We start from the raw sequence: 17,720 nt of genomic DNA on the forward strand, positions 1-17,720 counted from the left end.
TATTACTGCCACTATTTGCGTTTCTATCAGCCCCTACGCTGAATAATCAATAATAAATGTTGTTTAAACAAATGGTGTAATTTTCCAATCTGTGTTGTTCTAAACCGACCTTTACTCCTCACTGCCGTTTGTCATGCATGCATAATTCACTGATGAAGCAGGAGAAATAAGGATGCTCGCCTAAGTGGCCCTTTTTGGGTTGTTTTTGATGATTTGTTATAACCCTATAAATAAAACAAAACTTGTCACTGTAAATATGTATTGTGTTATCTAGGGGTATATTTAGTGGGTAAAATAATAAAAGCTAGCCTGCCTCTCCTGGAAACCTCAAGGTATAATTAATTGCTGGTAAGATTTATTCTAGAATTTGGGAGACCTAAAGTAGAAGAAAAATAAAGGCCACTGCCAACAGAAATGCTAAAAGAAATGCCTAAAGGGCAGAGCCATTTGCCATTTGCAGGAAGCTCTGCTAGAGTCTGGGAGGCAAAAAGGGGTGATTCAGATGGTATTTTCGTTCGGGCAGAAAGATGTGTGCGTGCAGACATATACACATACTTCTTAATAAATCAAGGAGTTTACAGAGCTATGTTCTGTCATCCTTAACTCTTGTGTATTATTTGTTCAAACTCACACCACCATCTCCATCTGGAGGAAAATATACAGAAATGTGTGTGTACACATATACACACATGTACTCACACTTAAAAACAACAATAAAAGCACAGATGAAGAGCTTTGCAGAGCTGGCTTCAGTCCACTCTGACTCTGGTCTGCTATTTGTTCACCGGCCCACATTCTCTGTGCAATAAACCCTCTCAATAAGGGAGACAAGAGCAGGACGCTCCCCTGTCCCCAAAGGGCACCTCTGCATGCTCCCTCAGATCATAGCTGATGACATGTCAATGAAACGGTGCTTGCTCTGGTCCCGGAGATCAAAATGAGGGCTTAACCTGCAATTTACTCTACAAGTCCCATGACACTTGCCAGATCTGAAGACTTCATTCTAATCTTCCCTGCTGAAAAAATAATCAAATACTCCAGCAAAGATGTATTGACAACTCTTAATTAACCATGCTAATGGGGGGAAGAGAGAGCATGGATAAATGAAATCCGCACATAACCTAAAACCTTCAGTTGGCCATTAATTTCCACTTCTCCTTCACTAAACCTTGCCAAGGTGGGGTTGGGGGCAGGATTAATGCTTTAACAATAGAATTATTTGATGTCTCTGCACCACACCAGTCATTTGTTAGACCAGCTAACAAGTGAAAAAAAAAAAAAAGTGGCCCAGGATACCATGTGTTACAAAAGTACTGTGGTTTGGTGGTAATGTTCTTGGACCCTTTTGGGTACAAGTAAATGCATTTTAGGCAGCTTTAGGATGGAGTTAGCTGGAACTGTTTTGCAGCAATGGGGGCTGATTTGATGGGGACTCTCTGGTCCCTTAGCTATTGTTGCTGCTACTCAAACTATTAGATGGGGAGGAAAGGAGGCAAAGAGACAAGGACCGCCATGTGTGCAGAGTCAGTCAGTGCTTCAAAATAAGCAGCTGATCACGATGGACCATGGCTGCAGAAAGGTAAAACAATGTTGCTGATGAACTGACCAAAGCAGAGGGAAGATGCGAGAGCACGAGGCTTCCTAAGGAAGCAGAGGGGCTGGCACTTACTGAGCCCCCGCTGTGTTCCAAGTCCCAGATATCCTGTCCTGAGGTCCCATGGAAGGAGACCTTGGATGGAAACTGGACAGAGAACAAAAGTAAGCTTCCTCTTTTTTCTTAAAACACCCGACACAGCCATACTAGATGGCAGAGGCCAGGACGGCGGGGCCTGAGGCAAGCCCCACCTTGGTTGACCTTGGTTGGTCATCTCTGCACCTCCACCCCACCTGGCCCAGCACAGGTAGGCGCCCAGGTAAGCCCTCCTTTTTTCTGAGGTGTGGGGCAGAGAGTAAGTGGGCACACTCTTGCTCAGCTGCACTCTCTTCTTTCTATGAGAGTGTCCCCATTCTTTGTTTTTTTGAAGCCATCCTTACAATACTATTGATTCTAACTTTGGGCACTACCAATTGGCCTCACGTATTCCACAGACCATCTCATTTCATCTTGCCAACAAAACTCTGACTTGTCTTCACCCTGTCTTACAGAGGAGGACACAAAGGCACACAGGAACTTAAGTCATTTGCCTGCATGTGCACAGCTAGAAAGGAGCAGAGTTGAGAACCCAACCCAGGCCATCAAGCTCCAGACCAAGCTGGTAACCACGACACTGGCCCACCTGGAGCTCCCCCTGTCCTGTGAGACAGTCGCTGTGCTCAGTGTGTTTTCTCCTTGAATCCCCGCAAGACCCCCTGAGTTGGAGATTACTACTGTTTTGAAAATGAGGAAACGAATCTCGGAGAGAGGGGCAGTAACTACCAAGGTCACAGACTCAGGAGGTGAAGGTGGCAGGCCCACGGCCAGGCCCACCCTCCAGGTGAAAGTAAAAGTTCTCCTGAGTGGCCACGAATCACTCAGTACGCAGCTGCTTGCTGGGGGCTGGCCTCAGCCCTCTGAGGACCTGAGGACTTTATTACAACACTTTCTGAGTTCCCTTTACTTATCTCACTTGCACCCTGTCTAGGCCACAAGCCCCACCCCATGTGCATCTCTGCTGTGAAATGTTTGTGGAATGTTCACCATTCAAAAGCCACATCCTGGTTTGCTGTTTGTAATTCTTGGAAAGAGGGGGGGCTATATAAATAATCAAGCCCCATATGTTGTTGAAATAATCATTCGGTTCACCTAAGTTTATACAAACACATTTTCCATGGTCTGATGTCCCCCACTTGTACCAGTGGCAAAGTCAAACTCCAGATGAACTTCAGAGGGAAGTGCTGGGGCTTCTGGTCCCCTGTTACCTATAAACTGAAACCATCTGACCCCACTGCAGTTAAAAAACTCATCCCAGCTTCTTCTAAAAATGTTCTTGGTCTCTGAGTCACATCCCAAAATGAAGGGGACTAAGATAACTCTGGGTTTACATTTAAAATACAAGAGCACCTCACATGAGAGCTAATGTGGCCTGCCATGGAGGCAGGTATTTCACGGTGAGGGTTCCCAAGAAGTGGGGCAGCATTAAGATAAGCGATCCCCGTGGCATTTTATAAAGCACACAGCGTGGTGCAAGAGTCCCTGGAGGAAGCGGGATGAGGCAGCCTCGTTGACAGCATGAGGCAGCTCTGCACTTATGCTGGACCTCTGCAGACAGACTTCCTGACTCTGGCACACGGAGAGTACATGCCTCAGGGGGCGGTGAGGACCGGGTGATGTAAACCCACGTGAAACACTGAGCACAGTGCCCGGCCTGCTGCGAGCACTCAATAAAGGTCAGTAAGCAGCATGACCACTGTACTGAATTCCTGGTGTGTCATGTGTATCGGTCCATGTCACACAGGCCTTGTGAGGTGCACATGTCAACCCCCGCTGTACGGGGAGCTATGACGTCCAGGGCTCAATTTTCAGTGGGGTTTCTGTAGTGTAAGTGACCTTCTGATTCCACTCATCTTCCACAAGGTCTGAGCCCCACGTGAACACCCAGGTGGGAAGGAGCACGGCCGTGCGGGCTGTGAGGGAACAGGAGGAACCCACACGCAGGCGGGCAGAGTGAGGACCAGGACAGCATCGCTGAAAGAGCTGCAGAGGCCTAAATGAAAGGACCGAAATGCATAAGCTTTAACCAGAAGGTTCACGGGACTCCCAGGAGGACAATGCAGAATGAGGGCCTGAGCGAACCTCATGGACCCAAAGGAGGATTCCAGCGGAAACCAGGGTCCACCTGGCACTGGCAGTACCTGCAGTCACACGTTCCCTCCTCTGTTAAACAGTAACTCCCTTCCGGTTGGGGCTGTACCCCAAGGTTCCCTGATGGTACCTTGGCACCCATGGCAAAAACAGGGGTAGTGGGCAAGGGAAACTAGATCCATTCGAGGTGCAAGCAAGAAATGGGTGCACTTCATAGAGAATTTAAAAACAGCAGTAAAGTTGGCCAAAGTCTGACTGCTTTTTATCATCACCATGTTGGGGAATTATAAACAGTGTCCCTCGCTCATCATCCCCCCACGCCGTCTGCCCCCCACAGTTCTGCACACTGCCCTCAATAAATACAGCACTCTCCAGAGGACTGAACCTGATAAAAGGGGGCTGGGGGAGAGCAGAAATCCTGTGGACTTTTGGGCAGAAAACATGTCAACTGGCTGACATTTAGATATACAAAATACATCTTTCAAGAAAAAAACCATGTGCAATAACATCCACACACAAGACCCCAACGGCACAGACAGATGTTGCCACAGGCTGACGGGAAACTTGACATTTCACAATCCTGTGGCTACAAAAGTCACTCCGGGGCCCCAGGATTTATGCCTCTTTCTCAGGAGCCCCGGGCGGATAACGAACACCCCTCGTCAACTGGGCAATGGCGCACACTTACAGAAGGGACCCCAGCCCTACCCCCCCACCGCCCTCCGAACAAGGCTAGAAGATCACACGCCCAGACTGACCATCAGAGGGGCACTGGCTTTGGAAGAGTTCAAAATATTAAGAAATCAACACGGGCATTTAAAAGCAAAAGCCCTTTCCGCGCCAGAGAAGACATTTCGCTATTCATCTTGTTCCCTGACAACCAACTTGATGGAAGATGGTTTAACTGACATAAAAACCAGCTATACATGAACAGCGGTGACTGATGGAGCCATTCCCAGCATCAGCCAAAAATGGCACTAAAAGATGCCCTGGGCTGCCTGTTAACTGTTTTATGAAGGGACTGATACTTCTTCTGCCTCTTGTTTAAAGAACAAAGTAGCAGAACAAGTACTCTCAAAAACAGAATATTGTTATACTGAGATTTTAAAAAAAAATAAGTGCAAGGCCTTTGGAATGTTTGTGGACAAGTGAGGGCTGTTAGAATGGCGAAAACTGGGTTCTCTGAGGCTTTGTCCATAGGCTGCTGTTTAGGTTCAGGGCACAGGATTTACCTGGGTTTTATTTAATTCCGTGTAACAACAAACTGTGCCACAAAGTAGTCCCACTGACAAACAGAACATCTCAGTGGCAAAGGAAAAAAGAAAAAATCCAGTCTTTGGGGGAGTCTTCAAAAGAATGTGCAGATGCTCCAAATGAGCCATGACAAAGGAGGAGAGTGAGGGGATCACCTCCAAAAAAAACTGCAAAGGGCAGACTTGGATGACTTGTGCTGAAGTGCAGACCCTTTCAGTTCAGGGACAATGATCCATTTGCAATACTGTGCTTTATTCTTCCCTGTTTCTCAGTGATGGATGGAAAAGAGCCAAGGTTTCAAAAGTATTAGCTTTCTAAATTTTTGTTCTCTTTTCTGGAGCACAGAAGGTCTTTTCCCAGCCTTTATTGCTTCTTATTTTGAAGAAGGTTAATTATGACCTGGGAGCGTCTGCAGCATCCTGGCACTTGAGATTCGGCCATTGTCAAAGAAGAACATTGTCCGGCTGTGCGGCAAGGACCAACTTTGGAAGCACCCAAATTTGGAACGCCTTTTCAGAAGCCTCAGACAGAGTCCACGTCCTGCCATTTTACAGGATGACAAATACCCATGCTGTTCCCACTTGTCTTTAAAGATGTGCACATTAGTGAAGCATAAAATCCACTTGACTTTTACAATAAAATAAGTCGGCTATTTAATCCACCTAGAATAAGTTCTTGTATCAACGTAGCAAACCCAAGGGCCCACTTATTGCCCTTTTCTCCCTGGCTCTCAATTACATGGTGTGTTTCTGGCCCAAGTTAATATGTACCTGGAGTTCTCAAGTATGTGTGCCTTTGACCTAGACATTCTACTTGCAACAAATCAATCCCATAGAAATCATCTGATTTGGAAAGTGCTTTAGTACTAAAGATGTTCTTGGACATTTAGTTGTTCTAGGAACAACTAAAACTCATGTTAGGAGAAGAATAAGGAACTAAAACACAGTTTGTGTAGCTGGTTTACTACCTGCGGCCATTCGAAGCTCTGTTTAGGTCTGTCTAGGACAACTGGGGAGAGGAAAATCTTAAGTGAAATCTTATCTATGCAGCAGGACTCCCACTGTGTTAAAGATTATCTCCAGAATTTTAGATTGCAGGAGCAGATTAAGGATTAATCTGGGAGGAAAGCTATCACGGGTGTATATGCTGTGATTACAGCAAAACAAAACAAAACAACGTGTACTCTTCAAAGTGTGGAAAGATAATGTGCCCAACTGCTAGTGGTGAGTATTTTGGGTGATTTTTTTCTCTCTGTCTCTTTCTTCATCTCTTGGGTAATTTCTACTCTTTTAATGAGGATGGTCTTGTTTTATTTGGGAAACAGCTATTTGGGGGAAGAAATGTGTCAGCTGGGCACCAGACTTATGGGTGTAATCACTTAATAAACTATATAAATGTCCAATATTCCATGAACTCTGAGAGTTTTCACAAACCAGGCTAACTCACAGGTCACATCATTGCAGTCCCGCTACTTCAGTTTTCAGCCACCGGAGAGCTTTTGAACTTGTAACATTATTCTCAGAGCCACGAAAAAGTGGGCATTAAATGTCAGAAGGAAGAAAACAAATCTTGTCATTTGAAGGAGGCTAAATTTCAAGGTCTTATCAGAATCCCAAATGCCAAGCTGCTACTCTCAACCCTTCACAAAAGCATTACCTTGAGGAAGTTTTGTTTTGCTTTCTTTGACCATCTTCTAAAGAAAGAAAAAGACACTGAAACTAATATAATAGTGTATGTCAACTCTAATTGAAAAATTAGATAAATAAAATTTTAAAAAGGAGAAATGAAGCTCCCAAGAGGAAAGAAGAGTGCCTCCTCCAGCTGCTGTGAGGATTCATTGTGTCGGCCTGAGTGCTCTGGACCCGCGTGCTTCACACACACTTTTCCGTGATGCCCAGGACAGGTGCACCCTCTGCTCTGAACGCACAGGGCAGTGCCAAGCCCTGAGAGAGGCATGGAGGGCTCCCTGACTGGGGAACGGGCTTCTTCCAGGAGTTCACTGCTGAGTTCGATTACTGCACTTAACCCTTCCAGGGATGGTTACTCCAAAGGACCCAGAACAGTGCATTTACAGCCGACCCAGCTGCTGTGACTAAGAGAGGGATCGGGAAAACCCGGGTGAGTGCAGTGTGACATGGAGGCGTGGCCTTGAACTGAAGGCAGGGCTGGGGCGGAATCCTTGTCCTGACACTGCAGCTGTATGAACTCAGATGTGTGGTCAACCCTCCCCGAGTCTCACTTTCCTCATCTTCAACAGGAGTGATAACAGACTGCAAGGAGGTTTAAATGAGGCAATACCTGCAATGTGCCATCAATGGCCATTTCTCACTACCCGTGATCCCCAATAATAATAACTGGACACTTATAGGCCAGACACTAAGTTAAGCATTTCATATGCTCTTTCTCGTGAGACCTTCCTACTACTGTTCCATCCCACAGGGAGGATACTGTTCGTATCTCCTTCTGCCCATGAGGACACTGAGGTTTTGAGACGGCAGTGGCTTGCCCACCACCGCACACATAGCAACTGGGACAGTCAAGGCCGAGAGCCAAAGCAGGAGATGTACTGGTGGTTTCCAGCACCCTGGAAACCCACCACTTGCTGAGCCAAAATGAGGCACTTTCTGAGGAGCAATCCACACTGAAAATCAAACTGTAGGGCATGGCCTGGGTCAAGAACAAGGGTTTCTGAAGTTTAAAATGCAATAGAGCGCCAGGTGGTATCCCTGAAATCGGGGACCTGGTGGTGGGGAGCAGGTGGCGAAGAATAGAGCGGGTTGCTCCTTCTGAGGATGTGTTTCTGTGTCACTCTCTGCTGCCCCCCAACTTTTACGGGCCTCAGAGATGGGACAAGCGTCGAGAGTGACGGGGGACCCAGGATGGTACCCTGCCCACGCCCCCTTTTTAATAAATGCCCTCGAACCTCAGTTCCGCGTTTCCCTCACTTGCAGATTTACATCTCCTTTTCAGTGGAACACTACATTCGGTCAGACCGTGAGGAAAAGTGCTCATTATAAACTAGGAAATGTGTGGAAAGAGAATTATTTACCCAAGGCAGCGCTCAATCAGTGTTGCCCGAATATTTATTTAGCCCACACACGGAGAAGTTGTGTTAATGTTTGCCAAAGAATGTAGCTTTATAAAGTAACTGGGTCAAAAAAGACAGCATATCATTTTACAAATAACTTCAAAATTGCTTAAGTTAAATGGCCAGGCTCTGTCGGGTTTGTCTTTTCAAAACGCCACAGAAACAATATCCAGAATTATGTCTCATAAAATACAGGTATTACAAAGTGGCTGTTTAGCCCATTAAAGAAAATGGAGAGTGAAATCTGAATTATTTCCACCCGAGGCAGGAGCAGACAGAGTCACTAAAATTATGTGCGGCCACTGCTGCAATCCTTCAAGTCTGCAGGGTGGCTCGGCTGCAGGCTACCGCACCGCGCTCCGCTAGGAGGGCTGCCTTTCCCCGTCAGGGAGGACAGCAATTCCATTTTTCAGCCCCAGTCCAGTGTGTCTAGAGGTAATCCACCCAAAATATTTGCTTTGGGTTTATCGGTGGCATTTGTCTGCCTCAAAATCCCTCGTGAGGGAGAGAAGGCCAGTAAGTGGCAGTGACAGAGAAGACTGTCCAAGGCGTTTGACTCAGTGCAGATGAAGGGGAGTGAGGACAACCGGGGTGCAAAGCCTACGGTGCCCTTTGAGGGTCAGGTAAGTCTGAGCAGCCATGTCATACTGATCATCAGTAGTAACAGAAACAATGACAGCAATAGCAACCAGGGCAGGACAAGGATGAAGCGCATGTGCCCTGGAAATAGTAGAGGAGGGAGGCGGAGGGGGAAGGAGCTAAAAGGAAGGCAGGGAGGGAAAAGAAAAAGCACAATTATAACAGCGAGTGGCATTTATTGAGCTCTTACTCTGTGATGGGAACCGTGCTACTAATCTACAGAAACAGTTTGGAAAATGTCATGGATATCTTCATCCCAAATGTTTGTAGGTTGCAATGTCTTCATCAGCCCACAGAGGGCACTGCTGGCCCCCAAAGCCTGGTGATGGTGGAATGCAGTGAGCAGGGTGAGAGTCATGGACCATAAGGGTGACGCAGTCAGCAGGGGTGGCTAAGTTAAGCACATACCCAGTGAGACGAATGTCACTAGGTCAACACGTTCCCAAATCCCAAGTGCCAACTGGAGACAAAGGGGTTTGTGGCCTGACATTAATTCATTCCAGTTTCCCCGACCTTCAGCTCTTTGCTACAAGTTCTAAGGACGGTCACCACAGGGACCCACTTACTCACACATCTTCCCACTGAAATAGGAAGAATGCCGTCTTGGAGATCCCTGGACCTGCAATGTCCAGCCCAGCCTATCCCTAGCAGGTGCTCAGTAAGTAAATATTTACTCATGGACACATCAATGAAGACCATGAGATCCCTGCTTTGGAAAGAGTGCTGGGAGAACAGGAGGCCGCTGGGACTTCAGAGACTTCAGAATAATCAAGAACAAAGATTCTACAAACTTCCTTGAAGAAAGTGGGTGTGTGAGTTTCCTGTGACTTGTAAAAAAAATCACTGCAAACTGGGTAGCTTCAAACAACAGAAAGTGCCCTGGCTGGTGTGGCTCAGTGGATTGAGTGCCGGACCATGAACCACAGGGTTGCAGGTTCAATTCCCAATCAGGGCACATGCCTGAGTTACAGGCCAGGTCCCCAGTAGGGGGCGTGCAGGAGGCAACTACACATTGATGTTTCTCTCCCCCTCCTTCCCTTCTCTGTAAAAATAAATAAAATCTTTAAAACAAAACAGAAAGTTACAGTCTCCCAGCTCTGGAGGCCGGAAGTCTGAACTCAGGGCATCTGCAGCGCTGGTTCCTTCTGGGGGCTCTGAGGCACAACCACGCCAGGCCTCCCTCCCAGGTCTGCAGCTGCTGGTAATCCTTGGCTCGTAGATGCAACGCTCCAGTCTCTGGCTACACCTTCACATGGCCTCCTCTGTGTCCTCTTCTCTTCTTACAAGGACAACAGTCGCTGGACTCAGAGCCCACCCTACGCCCAGGATGATTTCATCTCGAGATCCTTGTCTCCTTACATCTACAGAGGGCATATTTCCAATAAGGTCACATTCTGAGGTTCTGAAGGGATGTGAATTCTGGGGACACTACTTAACCCTCTACACCAGGACTCCACAGCTTGCCCACATTTAGAGCTTTCCCCTACCCGTGCCTGCTGAGGCTTGGAGCTAGAGTGGCTTCACACTCAGACACTCTGGATGTGAGGAGGCTTGAGCTTCAAACTCAAGCACAGCCAAATCCCTAAGGCCTTGGGAAGAAAAGAAAGGGCGGAGGAATGCAGGGCCCGGGGAGAGAGGCCTGCAGGAGACCCGCCTCAACCACCACTGCCACACCTGCCACACAGGCAGGTAAAGGGTACGGATGCCCAGTTCTGCAGTCTCAGCCTCGACGAGGCTCTTCCTCGTGGAGACAGGAGAGCAACCCTGCTTTGCCTGCTCTTGCCAAGAGGACGGGAGTCCCACCTTCTCCACCCCCCCACCTCCAAGGGTGTCACGCAATGGCTTACTCTGTGAGACACAGTACACCCGGAAGTCTCGCGGGGCCAGGGCTGAAAGAAGCTGTGAGGAAACACAATCCTGGGAGGCTGTGGGGAAACGTGGCAAATAAGCTATGTGAGTCAGAGGTCAGCGCCAGACACGTGGGCGTTTGAGGAATAGACACGTGTGGCTGCTGCAGAGAATCGCGGAGCATGTGTGGCCCAGGTGGACAGGCCACCCTGGCATCCAGCAGGCAACGGGGAGTCCATGACATGCAAACAGACATGCGAATCTGCAGGCTTTGGGGGCGGGAGCACAGCAGACGGGACACCACTGCGCCGAATGGGCTTCGGTACTCAGATCATCCCTATTATAAACGTAATTTGATGCACAGACTGCACATGATGAAATACCCCCACGAGGTTTGGGGTGACATCCTGTAACAAGCACATTTATACTTCTGCAGTGAAAAATGTGATTATTTACACTGGAGAGGAAAAGATAGAGACATGAAGTCAGCTCAGGTCAGGTTTCCCCGCCAAATGAGTTTGCTGTAAACTTGCAAAATAATTTTGTTTTTCAAAGCTCTTTAAATTTTCGAATAGTGAAAAGAGACTGCAGGTGGGTATTCAGAAGCCTGAATCTAGGCACGTACTTACCCAGGGCGGCCCTGGGCCCGGAAAGGACGGTGTGGCGTGGGGCTGCTGTGGCGCCCAGCGGGCCCGGGCGACTGCCACAGTCCACGCAGCTCCAGCTCGCACCTGTTCTGTGAACGGGGCTTCCCCCAAAGGCTTTAGTTTCATGAAACAATTTAGAAGCTACAAAATAGCCTAAAAAAATCACTGCTCTGTTTCAGGAGTTGATAATTTTGTGTGTGTGTGAAGAGCCAAATAGTAAATATTTTAGATTTTGTGGGCTGAGAGGCAAAACTGAGGATAGTATAGAGGTACTTAGATAACAAGAGAGAAAACAAATTTTACATGCTTTTATGAATGAAATTTATAACTTCATTTATAAACACTGAAATATGATTTTCACATGTCATAAAATAATATTCTGCACTTGTCTTTTTTTTCCTGATCATTTAAAAATGTGAACAGTATTCCAAGCTTGCAGGTGGCACCCAAAGCAGCACAGGCCGTATGTGGTCATGAGTGGGCAGCAGGGTGTGACTGCTGATCTAGGTCAGTCCTGGTCAAGCAGGGCCCAGTCCCCGAGGGAACCCCCGGCCCCCCCCGAAGGGACCCAGTGAAAGCCCTCGGCTGGATCAGAGGAATTCCAACCCGATGGCTGAAAACAAGACACCGCCTCACCTTTGACTCACAAGTCACTTCAGAGGCAACTGCTTTCTACTCAGTGTTTCAAAACCTAAATACCAAATGTGGCATGAGCTATAATTTAGCCACACTAATTTCCTTAAACAAATGCTCCCTTTCAAAAAATTATTTTTATAAAAAAGCCAGATGCAGTGTTTTTACTCCCCTAAATTGGAATGAGTATAGCAGGCTACAGGCTTATTTGCATTGCATGTGGTCAGTGAGCACCACTGTCAGTCTGAACCGTATTACCAAACGCCCATGAACATAAATCAGGCAGACTTTGGACCATCCAGGCAGTCTCGGAAGGCTCACCACATATCCAGTAGTAAGCCAGGCAAGAGGACAGACACCACCATCAGGGGAGGTCCAGCCATTCCCAAATTCCAGGATGCTCTTTGACGCCCCTTGTGAATTTGAGCACATGTTAATTACCAAGCATCGGCAGGCATTTGAATATATAGGCTTCACAATACACTAATGTCTTATCCTGCTAAAGCTAAGAAAGCAGTAACAGATTAGAAAAGCCCTGAATTCAAATGAACAATCTGCCCTCAAAAGGGGTTGGAAATATTTACAGAGAAAGCACACGTGAGTAAACTACTTCAAGGCAAGCCCAGTGTTTAAAATGGCACTGTTAAAGGTGTCCGACATGGATAAAGCAAACCACAAAATGACCTTTAAAGCTCGGAGCATGTCTGCCAAAAAAGCAAGACCAACTGACAAAGTAAAAAATCAAAAGCTTCACAAAAATACCTGTCCTCCAGGGGCCTCAGATCTAGAACAATCTCCCACCATCCTTTGTACATAGGAGGTCATGAATAAAAATAGCCTTTACTGAGATCTTACTCTGATTACTTTATTAAACACTGTCAATAGCCATGCTAAGGAGTTACTGTCATCCCCATTAGACAGAAGAGAAAACTGAGGCGTAGGATTTTATTTAGCTTGCCCAAGTCACAAGGTTGGCAAGAGCCAAGTCTGAAGTTCAAAGTCTCTGCTCTGCATGCTAGAACCTAGTAAACAAATAGAGGCCCATGGACCAAATCTTCCCACAGCCTGTTTCTGTAAATAGTTTTACTGGAACACAGCCATTCATTTATGGATGGTCTGTGGCCACTTTCCTGCTCCAACAGCAGAGTAAGTAGTTGCGACAGAGACTGTATAGCCCACAAAGGCAAAAATATTTACTCTCCAGCCCTTCAGAGAAAAATACCACGCTCTAGTTTCTTGTGGGCACCTACCACGCTGCAACCCTCTGTGGGAGGGAAGCTCCTCAGCTCCCAGGCTCCCAGAGAAGCAGCATCCCAGACCGTCCTCACATACTGGTGGCTCCAAAACCTCGTCCCCAAGGGACATTGAGCATGGTGCACTCGCAATGTAAGAGCAGCCAATCTAGGTGGTGGCTGGGCTTCAGACTTCGTCCAAAAGGCACGATGGTGACAACATTGAACCAATCAGATTCACTCCTTTTGAGACTTTGAAGGAGGCAGGTGAGAGCAAAAAGCAAAAACAACAAGGCACAAGGAGGGGAGTACAGATGGCTAGATCAGCTGAGCCACACTGACAGTCCGAACACAGCGCTGGAGACAAGGTCAAGCTGCAGCCCGGGACTAGTCTGGAGGCTTCTCCCAGCTTACAGGCAGGGATCTCCCTCCTTCATCCCCATCCAAGAACATTAGCAGTGTCCCTTCCCTCAGGCCACCAGGACATCAGAAGACCCAGCTGGTTTTCGCTATTCCACACAGGAAGAACCAAAAGTTTAGCATAGTGATGCATCCGCTCCAGAAACAATGCGAAACAAATCAAAGAGTGCAATCCATGACTGACAAAGGCAGACACACTCTATCTTATAGTATCGAACTATTTGAAGAAAGGTAGCATGACATGGTTTCTTCCGTACCACTAACAATAACAACAATAATAAATATTTCAGCCCTGGATGATGTGGCTCAGTGGACTGAGTGCCGGCCTGCAAACCAAAGAGTCGATGGTTCGATTCCCAGTCAGGGCACGTGCCTGGGTTGCGGGCCAGGTCCCCAGTGGGGGCACATGTGAGAGGCAACCACACATTGATGTTCCTCCCCTTCTCTCTCTCCCTCACTTCCTCTCTCTCCAAAAATAAATAAATAAAATCTTTTTTAAAATAATAAATGTTTCATATGTTAGAATGTATACATAATTATTTATGACATTTTCCTCCATTATCATAATCATCTTACGTGTGTGTGTGTGTGTGTGTGTATTTTCCTCATTTGAAGCCACCGGGTAAGGGGTGAGGGTTTCTTTTTGTATCCCCCTTCTCTTGACAAAAAGACCCACTGCTCTGAGTTTTCAAGACCACCCGGCAGGAAATTGGAAGCTGGGTTTCTATCCTAATCCCCTAGTTAAAAAAAATTCATATTCAAGATCCTGCTCTATTAACTTAATCAGGTTTTTTTAATAAGTTAAATTTGATTTTGAAATCCCTTGGGTGATGAGACCTGAATTTTTATCATTTTACTTCTATTTAAAAAAAGGAGACGTGTGTTTCCTTCCCAAATCAGTCCAACAGAAAGGAACTGATGGCCAATGCATAATAAAGTCAGAGTTGCGTTTTGACTTGGGAGAATCATTAGCATCTTGATTGTTTCCAAGTTCTTCCAATTCAAAAAAATACCTTATCGAATCCAGGACCTCCCAGAACACTAGAGTTCTACAGATTGCTTTTTCAGTGCTTTTAAAACTTAGATGGCATAATGGAATATAATGTGGCTATTGACTATGTACACACCCTGCAGAGGTGTACAAACACACAACTGCTCGAGTCGGTGAAAGGCACAGGGCCCAACCTGCCCTTGTGAACTTCTCACGACCCTCAAGTATACGTACAGGATATATCGCAAACACCATAAACCAGCACTGTAATTACAGAGAGCAACTGATCTTAAAAGGTCTATACCAAAATTCATACTCATAAAAATATAACAACCTGAACCAGAGAATTTAGGGATTAGAGCATTTTGAACATATTTCAAATTTATAAAGGCTGTGTATTAGTCAACATTCATAAAGGTTTTTAAAAACAGAATAGCTACACGCATGGTGAACTCATCATTTGCACAATCTAGATATAAAAAATAGGTATTAAACTGCCCACACCTCATGCTCAGGACTAAAATGAATTAAGTTCCCCTGCCATAATTAAAGTGCTGGTCCCATGACCCACCTTCCTGTTAGCAGGTTTTGAACGCTGGGGACACTGTATCCGTAGGGGACCAGACGGGTGCCCATCACTCACACGGCTCCAAGGCCAAGCCCTGGCTGGAGAGGATGTTTCCCACTGAAGGAATAGCATGGAGCCCATGGAGAGGGAAGCGCTGGCCGATTTTGGTGAGACTGAGGTATGAAAACTGGGAGTGAAAACTGGATCCTCATAAAAAATGTGTTTAAAGTATTGCTTAAGCTGAAAAGGTACCTATATAATGGAACCCACTCCTGGAGGGAAAAGCCAAACATTAGCGTGACAGGCCAGGACAGCACATTAAAACTAGCCTCCACGTGGCCGTGATGAGAGGGGAAGACAGATCTGGAAACAGATGAACAAATGTGTACAACTACGAAACATCAGTTAGGCACAGTGGCCACTAACAAAGTTGTAGGAACATTTCAGGTATGTGGAAACACAAGAAATCATAACTTCCGATGTCTGGCTTTGAATATGAACTGGTTCCAGCTGAAGTGACCACTTCTAGGCAAAATTATGAGTATTTCTTTCTTGGTCTTCCTTCCCCAAACCTCTAAAAGACAGTAGCATTGAGTGAGGGCAAGTCCTTTAGAAACATAAAAACAAACACAGATAATCATTTTTTGAATTTCTAGATAAATTATAGAGAGTAAGAATCATATCTGAAAAGGAGTTTATATTTTCAAAGAACTTTTATAGAACTCTTTGTACCTTCAAAAGAGTCTTCCTTAAGAAAAAGTAAATTCAAGTCCAAAACAATGTTATTCTTCCCATTAAAAAAAAATCAGACCATTGAGATAATCTTCATCTTTCAGATTTCAAAAGTTAATCTTCCTTATCACAGCCCAGAATCTGCAGGATTTCTCCCCAACAGCGAGCTCCATTTTAGGAACTCCCTACCTACCAAGACTCACCTCTGCAAACCTCCGAAAGCCCCCCGTTGTGAAGCCCTCCTGGGAGAAGCCAGCACAGACAAGCTTGAGAGTGTTGGGGAGGAAATGCCCCACAAGTTGCAAACGAGCAAGAGATGGAAAGTGGAGTTAATTTACAATATCATGTATATTTATGGACTGCAGATAAATGAGCTCACATAGATACTCTCTTGAGAGTTCCATCTTCATGTTGTAATTGAATGAGTAGAAGATAAACATGTTTGATTTTGCCTTCAATCACTGTAACACTGTATTTCCTTAACAAATAACTGAAATTCTCAGTTGTGAAGTTTTCCTACTCTGGTGATTTTCTGAAAGGCGATTCTTAAGGCTATGGATGAAATACTACATTTATTTTTTTTTTAAAGGTGCAGCCCTGGCTGATGTAGCTCAGTGGATTGAGTGTGGGCCTGCGAACCAAAGGATGGTGGTTCAATTCCCAGTCAGGGCACATGCTTGGGTTGCAGGCCAGGTCCCAGCAGGGGACGCACGAGAGGCAACCACACATTGAGATTTCTCCCCCTCTCTCCTTCCCTTCCTCTCTAAAGATAAATAAAACATTTTTTTAAGTTGCACTTATTTGCACTTTTATCATCTGATGTACTACATAGTGATATATCACGTTTAAATTTTATATCCCCTAATAGAAAATCACAGTGATTTTACCTTATTCACAAATATGTCCTAACTCATAATAGGCACTCAAGTAAGATTTATTAAATGACTGAGTAAATAAATTGGACTCCATATTGTGTAGGGAAAAAAAAGTTTAGGCCTCGTAAAATATTGACCTGCCTCGCAGAATTCACTGCACGGGCAAACTCGAAGGGAAGCCCAATGGGAAGGCCTTCTGAACAGCAGCAGTGCAGTCGAGGTGGGCCCAGTGCCAACCCTGGATTTCTCTGAATCAGCTACTCCCGAAGTTCACATATTGCTCTGCTCAGCCAATGGCAATTCTGGGAGAGAGGCGATTGATAATAATTATGCTTTCTGCCTTCTCTGGGGTTATGAATTTATCATGATGTAAAAGTTGAGCTACTCTGATGCCATGTTAACAATGATAAACACCATAAAGACAAAAAGAAACGAAATTTAAGCATTTAGAGTCTGCAGGGGAGTTTATTAAACACATTAACTAAGCAAAGGCAAAGCAGCGCAATTATGGAAAATAGGTAGCAACACTGTGGCTGGCTATTTTTGCCAGCCACCTGAGAACAGATTTCAAATGCCCTCATTTCTACAGGTACATTATCATGTGTTTTATTGTTATTCACAGATGCAGGTTGATTAATTTGTATTCAGAAATCCTAAGTGGCAAATGTGCAAAGCATAGTAATATATGTATTTGTAATGGACGTGGTGAAAATGCCTAAGCCACGTTTCATAAGTAACTCTTGCTCAACTAGTGAGCAAAATCCATAAAAGAGTTTATAAAGGCTGTGAAAGAGCTCAGTTTGAAAGGAAAATTGCAAGAGGAAACCTCCCTCTGCTACCCCATCTCTTAAAAAAAAAAAAAACGTCCGGAGTAAAACCAAACAAAACATTTGGGTAATGTCAAGCTGCCAGGATCATCAATGCTGTCAGTTCACGTTCTTGTCTCCTTGCTCTCTGGGCATTTCCAATAAAATCCACAAACACCAGTGATGACTCCCAGCAGCAGACTTGC

The 17,720-nt window shown here is 45.7% G+C and overlaps 1 protein-coding gene and 1 long non-coding RNA gene across 9 annotated transcripts in view; one reads left to right on the plus strand and one right to left on the minus strand.

Annotated features, from left to right (window-relative positions):
• Positions 1–17,720, minus strand: part of WWOX (WW domain containing oxidoreductase) — an 894,507-nt gene that overhangs the window by 771,113 nt on the left and 105,674 nt on the right. The window lies entirely within an intron of this gene.
• On the plus strand, positions 6,191–16,617 carry LOC128627641 (uncharacterized). Of its 3 annotated transcripts, none has more exons than XR_008391891.1 (3): positions 6,191–6,258; positions 15,116–15,279; positions 15,967–16,617. It is a non-coding gene; the product is annotated as an uncharacterized LOC128627641 (long non-coding RNA). The 3 variants fall into 3 exon arrangements; XR_008391892.1 differs by having other exon boundaries at positions 16,423–16,617; XR_008391893.1 differs by having other exon boundaries at positions 6,193–6,258; positions 15,119–15,279.

The sequence above is a fragment of the Artibeus jamaicensis genome, unplaced genomic scaffold (genome assembly GCF_021234435.1).
Source record: "Artibeus jamaicensis isolate MK-2021 breed Jamaican fruit bat unplaced genomic scaffold, CSHL_Jam_final contig_464, whole genome shotgun sequence".
NCBI lineage: Eukaryota > Metazoa > Chordata > Mammalia > Chiroptera > Phyllostomidae > Artibeus > Artibeus jamaicensis.